We start from the raw sequence: 7,794 nt of genomic DNA on the forward strand, positions 1-7,794 counted from the left end.
TGTTACCGTCAAACGAAAATTGTTTTCAATGAAGATTCTCATTTTTCTGTTGTCTCTTAAAAGGGGGTTAAGGTCCAGAATGGGGGGGGGGGTCTCGACAGTTGAGTGGTTTCAGTAGTCTAAGTTATGTATGCCTAGCCTGCATATTTTTGCTCGGAAACTTAATTTTTAAAAGTGTCATAAAGAAGCAATTATTACAAAAAATGAACTTTTTAGTATCTGGCAATCAAAACTTACCTTTACTTTCGATTTAATATTGGTGCTGGTTCTTACTTCAATTTGTTAAGTAGACTTTCAACATTATCATTGCTTGTATTTGCGGTAAATAACCATTTTAAAATGTTATACATACAAATGTGGATTTAATATATGCGAATAAAGTAAAGCTTGAGGACTTTCAAAGAATGACGACAGACACTAAATAGATGTGAAATAAATTCATGGAAGTTGGCCCTATATATTTACAATACATACCATATATATCTTACACACGTTTAAGGTTACACGTACGACATCACTTAATGATAAGCAACAGTCTATTTATCCAATCGTTCGAATAAATGTTGGATATCATATTGTACAGTTACCCTCTGAAAGGAACAGTTACACGTGCAACTTTGTTAATAATTCCTTAATACAAACAGACAATAATGTCTGCTCTATGGTCGGTTTGTTGTCGCTTTGACACATTTCACATTATTTCCTTTCTCAATTTTAATCAACCAAATTCAGAAACAAAACTAAGCAAACCCAGAGCCAAAATAATTCATGCAGGTTTCGGTCGCTTGACAATTTTTGTTTTTATAGATACATTTCTTGATATGGTAATGTGCTAAGCACAAAGATTTCATTTTATAAACCATAAGCCCTCTTTCTTTAAATCGCAGAAAAGAAAGAAAAACGCAAATTATACAGCAAAACTAACAGAATCTAATACAATTCATGGTTAAGGCGATTCTCGATTTCCATCTTGATAAAGAATGATTGAATGACTGATTTTTGTTAGCTTTGTGTCCAGTGGCAAATATTTTATGGATATTTAGGAAAATAACACATCAACAATGGATACAATAGGTAGGTGCTGCAATAAATGATTGACCGAGAGAAAGAGTGGAATAGAAATTTAGCCTTGTAACATATCACCTATATAGGCCATTCAAATAGTTGTTGCAAGTGCTGTTCACCTGCATGCAAATATGAGATGGCACCAGATTCTTCATAAATTCAGCTTTTTTCCAAAAACAAAATCGCGAAACACTTCTCAAATCTTTTTATGATAAAAGAATAAATATTATTTAAATATACCTGAAATGGCTGCAATTGGTTTCATTTATCATGAGGTATATTTTCTCAGGAACACTTACCTTACTTTTATTACAGGGCTGTATCTATATTGAGGCAAATGCCTCATGTAGGAAATTTCAAACCCAAATGATTGTCTCCATATCAAATTGTGTTCACGGTGAGTGCCTTGCAAGAAGCAAGTTCTGTTCTCCCTCAGACGTAGCCCCTGATTTTTCGGGATCAATGTTTCTTATTTATTTGTCTTTTATTCATTTCCTTTTGTAATTTAGTAATTTTGTTATTAGCTTGATCATGAGTTTAAAAACAAACAGAAGCCACAGACTTACACTGAATATGTACATTTTGCTTTGAGACCAAAATATTTTCAACAAATTATTAAAACAGAACTTGCATTTTCATATTAAGAAAGGATCTGGAGAACACCCAGAAAGCATGATTTTGCATTATTTGTTCTATAGCTTATTGGGCCTTCAGTGGCTCTAAAACCGTGTGCTCGGCGAAACAATGTTTCCCAGTACTTTTAAAAAGGTTAGAAAAAGTGCACTCAGGACATACAAAGTGCACTCAGGACCCTTTATAGTCATCGCATTTGCACACAGGATGTATGTATATGTTCGTTGCATGCTACTTATATACGAATTAAATTTTGGTAGAATTTGAAATCGAACTTAGATAGATATGTTAATTTTTTTTAAATAATGAGGGCACGTGTCACTGATTACACAACTACTGAGCCGTGAATAATCTAATCAACAAAATTAATTGGATTATCTTTATTGATGTTTGTGAATTGTTTTGTTTGTACAATGTTGTGTTTGAAATAGATAAGATTGTTTAATGTAGTTAAATTTAAATTATGCACTGTGAAAAGAGTAAATTGTTTGTTTATGGGGGAAAAAATAAGATAACCCATTCGATGTTCTTTTTCAGTTTATTTTTCATTTGACGGCTAAATTTTTTTTTTGTATTCTACAGTTTATGAATAAAGAAAATAAAAAAAATCTGTAACAAGTTATTTTTTTGTTTTTCTTTGTTATTTTTTTCTCTCTCTCCATATCAACTTAATAAACCAAAAACAATGTTTACTAAATATCAAATTTTATTCTCAATAATCAATACACATAGTTAAAGAGAAGACAATTACATGTATGTACAATATTTACAATGACAATATTTACAATTTTAAAAGAAGTCTAATTAATATCTTGGTTGTGTGCGTGCTGTCCTTCGTCTTTTCCTTTGGTTAGGCTTACGAGCAAGCTTCTGGGGTTTAGGCACTTCAAAATCTGCAGACTTAGTCGTGGTTTGGATGGATTTTGTGTCGATCAACAGTTTCCGAGCTCAATGTAAAACCAAATATTACTACATAATATTGTCTAGAAATAATACCCAAATGTGATAGTTTTCAAAAAACAGAGACATATTCATTTTTCAGAATTTATTTGCTCATCGAAATTCGTTCAAGGCTTGTATTACTGGACAAGAACGACTTTAATGAGAAATAAAATCTTACTAAATGCGGATTTGTTCAAACGTTCGTATTACTCGGGAATTAAATTACTGGACAAGTCCGATAAAAATGAGAAATATAATCTAACTTTATGAGATTCTTATTGTTTGAAAAAATTATTTTGGTCAGTACGGTTTCTATAATTGAAAACGGGCTCTATATACAAAACTAATTAACTTCATGAAAAGTAAATGTATTTCCCTTTTTAACCTCGTTCAAGGAATTTGATACTGGACAAGAACGAGTTTCAATAGGGGAATAAATCTTACAAAATTTTGATTGAATCTTAACGACAAGAAAATAGAGAAAAAAAACACACACACATACATATATATATAAATATTAAAGTATCAAAAAACACAATGATACCAATTTAAAAAAGAATCAACGCTTCTATTCGTAATTGTAACTGTAAGCTTGGAAATAATTTATATATATATAAAAAGGTGTATCACATATTCTTTTATTCTTTTTTTTTTACTATGGAACAGTGCAATTCAAATCTATTGAAGTATATCTAGAGATATAAAAATACGAAAGAATTATTCATCTTATTTTTTGAACTATTAAAGAATAAAACTAAAACTTTTCCGTATATTGAACGAAATTTGATAAAAAAAAATAAATAAACGCAACTTTTTGTGATTAACTGTAAGCTTAAAAGTAAATAATATATTCTTTTTTTTCATTATGGAACAATACCATTAAAAAGTCTATTGTAGTATATCTAGAAATATGAAAATACGAAAGAAATATTCATCTTGATTTTTGAATTAAGAATATAACTAACACTTTTCAGTATTGATTTTTTTTTTTTATAAAATTCGAAACTCTTTACAAAGAAAATGTTTACGGTATATTTTAATCTATTAAATTAATATACCTTGCTCAATTTCTGGAAACACTCCTCGTAGTTGAAACGGGGTTTTGATCCCCAAGGACGCCACATTTTGCAATAAATTTTATCTATATTTTTGAACGTTTTCAAATGAGATGAATTGAATGAAAATTTCCCAACTTTATGTAGATTTTTCATATTTCTCAACTGGCTCCAATTATAACAAACAAAACGAAAAGTTTATTTAACATTTTTTTTCCAAAACAATATATCTTCTTTGTTCTATCAAGGATTAACAAATCCTTGGTTCTATATTTTTCAAAAGACATCTTGGTTTTGTTTGTTTACCAAGCTTACATGTAGGAGATAAGATCCATCACTAATCACGTCTAATTATTAAAGATCAAACGACCTAATCAACATGATTATTGGTATTCAATATAATCATCGGTCATGCCTGACATATTTCATAAAAACGGCTCGTGCCGATGAAAACTCAAATAACTTCTTAAATATAAAATTGATTTTATTGAAACCATCACCACCCACTAAAACATATATTTCATGTCCTGAGTGCACTTTGTATGTCCTGAGTGCACTCAGGAGGTCCTGAGCGGTGTTTAGACGTACCGTTTCTGCAGGGGAATCGGATGATGATTAATTTTGATTAATTGGTACGTAATGACTTGACTATACATGTATTATTTATAATAAACAAATAATTTCATAGTAAAAAGAGTATGTTTTCGAATATTATTTATAACTATAGTTGTGAAAATAAATAATCAATCCCTTGCTTTAATGAAAATGAAAAATCTTGCTTCAATAGTGCAGAAAATAGATAACCTGTCCTCCTAGTTTACAAAAATAAATAACCGATTCCAAAAACAAATTCTCCTGATGCGTCATAAGTACCATGCAATGTATATTACAACAATATTATATTGCAAAAGTCGTACAAGTTCGTTAAACGGAATTGTCCTGACGCTGTGCTGGTGATAAGAAAAACGGTCCTGGTTCTGTGCCTTTATATTTAAGTTAAAAGTGACATATATTCAAGATCATTGATGCTGTACTGTTATTGACTAATTAACTGTTGTCTGCTTTCTTGATATTGACATTGTTGTGAATCTGTTACTGTTATTATGAGAGAAAAAAATCCCCTATTTTTTTATTTTTTTTTTAAATTAACTGTACATAATCTTATTTATTGGCCTGTTAATGGAACCCTTCTTTCCCCCTTTTAAGATAAGAAAATATGTTTACGATTTTCGGGATAACGATCATTTTACAAGATCAATGGACAAATTTCCATAAGAAACCAAAGGAAGTACAATGTATGTGTTAACAACCATACGTCATCGTACGACCTTCAACAATAACCCATAAAATATAAATGTAAAAGGTCTTCCCTAAAAATGGAGAGCAAAAATATAGAACAAAGGACTTTCTGAGCGTTTGAATCATATGTCTCTAGCAGCTTAAAACACATTTGTTTGTGAACAATTGAGTGCTGACTATAAGTATGACAATAGTATTGCGGGTTTGTTTGTTTGGGTTTTTTTTTTTTTTTTTTGGGGGGGGGGGGGTAAGTTAGAGCGAGGTTACAGTGAAAATTTTAAGCTTGGAATAGTTTCCCTTAAGATTTAAAAGATTGTATTTTAAAAGAAAAATGTATCTTACACATTGTAGCTATTAAGAATCACTTGCTGTATCTGTAAGATTTTTTCAAAATATTTTTTTTTCTGAACGGTTATCAGGTAATTTTTTTTTCGAAAGTTCGATGGAACACTAAAAAAAATCACTATTTAAATTTATGAAAGGGCAGACTAGAATATGTCAGAGATTGAAGACGAAATAACCTAGAGAACACTAACAAAACTAAGATTTCTTAGCTTTTTCATTTCAAAATTCCAAAATAAATAAATATTTATGATAAAGAATTACGGGGGAGGAAGTGAACAAAATTATGTGTCCTACTTTTCTATATTTAATCGTTTTTATGAATAAAAATCAAATGTGCCTTAATTATAATTGAAAATGAGTAAATGGAAAAAATACTCAACTAAAATACACTTTTATTTAAATTTAATATTGGTAATATCACTAAGCTTTTAAGTTTTGTGTGTCAAACACACCATCTGTGACTAGTCTACTCTTAAAGTAGGGTAGTTTACATAATGACTTTTCCTGTTCAGCATGCAAAATAACCAAAGATATTTCCTTTGTCTACACACTCATTGAAATCGGCTTTAATATTGCAAAAGTTCAAGCAATTAGGGCAAAACTTAAAAGTAAAAAAAAAAAAGTCTATCTACCTTGCACATTTCAGAAAATTCAGATCAGATAACGAAATTTATTATTATTATTATTATTATTATTATTATTATTATTATTATTATTATTATTATTATTATTATTATTATTATTATTATTATTATTATTATTATTATTATTATTATTATTATCATTATTAATTATTAATTATTATTTTATTATTATTATTATTATTATTATTATTATCATTATTATTATTATTATTATTATTATTATTATTATTATTATTATTATTATTATTATTATTATTATTATTATTATTATTATTATTATTATTATTATTATTATTATTATTATTATTATTATTATTATTATTATTATTATTATGCGGCTTTGAACTAGCTTTCAGTACCTGCGAGCATTCGTTATTCGATAATGTGTGTCTTTGTGTTATTATTTTATGTGATAAATTGTTGTGTTGGTACACCACTGTAACAATGAAGGAGGAAATGAGGAGGGTTGGTTGGGTGGAAGTGGGGAGGTGCATGCGGAGCGCTAACAAACATGTCTATGCGGCGTGGGCTTTGGTCATTGTTGAAGCACCAATGTAAGGGGCATTTAATATCTTAAAACTATTCTTATTTTAGATTCTATATATTTTTATCTGATATTGGACGAAATATGTTGGCCTTTTATGTAATTATGTAATACAAGTTACGATCATTTGAAAACACATATTACACAGCCAAATGGATGCACAAGAGCTAAAATATGAGTCATAGATCCTATAGACAACAATTATCTGCCCAATTTTATTAATTTTGTAACATTTGTTTCAAATATGACCAACTTCTTATCCCAAATCACCAGCACGTATCAGGACCCACCAGCACAATGACAGGACCCACCAGTACAGTATCAGGACATGAATAAATTGAGAAACTGCTAAATTCTAATAAATTGCAATATCTTTTCACCAAATAGTTTTGTCGTGTGGATTGCGGTATAGATAGTGGACTCTTTGAGCATTTTTATTTTCTTTTTTTCAGTTCGAGATTTTCTGAAAATGAGCATTTTTGTGTTACGTTTACTGAAATAGTTTAGAGGTTCAACTGTTTAATGGTTTATATATGAACCCATAAGAAACAAAATTGAAAAATCTCAACTGTTTTCTTCCATTTTTTATGAGTGAAAACGTAAAAAATCATCATTTTCGTCTTTGTTTACATTTTTCATTGATCACCAGCACCCGTCAGAACCAAATCACCAGCACAGAACGTTCTCTCGCAGGACAACCATACCCAGCGTGTCACTATACAAATGTAGAGATGTCGAGTATCGTCTATGATTGCCCGATGAGACAAATATCAACCAGATACACATACAATGATGTAACACTTAATATAGGTTATCGATTCGTATGACCTTTAACACTGAGCAAAACCGAAGCAATATTGTAAGATGTCAAACGCAATGACATGACAGCATGTGATACAAATCAGAAAGGAAAATTAGAGGCCAATCTAATTAAAATATTGATCTCTGATTACGTTATACTACATATGCATCAATTGAACTGCCCATCTTAATTCTATACTATAATAAAATGCCGCAATGAGCAAACCCTGAACAGTTGATACTGTCTGATTTTGGATTCAAACAAATGTTGTCATAGTTCTTGAGAAAAAACAAATATAAACCCTTTAAAGAAATTGGAGAGAAAAAACGCCACGCCTTGGAATAAATTCCTCCAAACTCAATGCCTGCCTTTCATTTGTAGTATGGAACCTTGTTGTTTTTTTCGGGGTTCGTAAACTCGGTAAATTGTAACAAAACCCTGCGATTGAAAGTTGGCCACTGTTCG

Source organism: Mytilus trossulus, chromosome 8, assembly GCF_036588685.1.
Source record: "Mytilus trossulus isolate FHL-02 chromosome 8, PNRI_Mtr1.1.1.hap1, whole genome shotgun sequence".
Lineage (NCBI taxonomy): Eukaryota > Metazoa > Mollusca > Bivalvia > Mytilida > Mytilidae > Mytilus > Mytilus trossulus.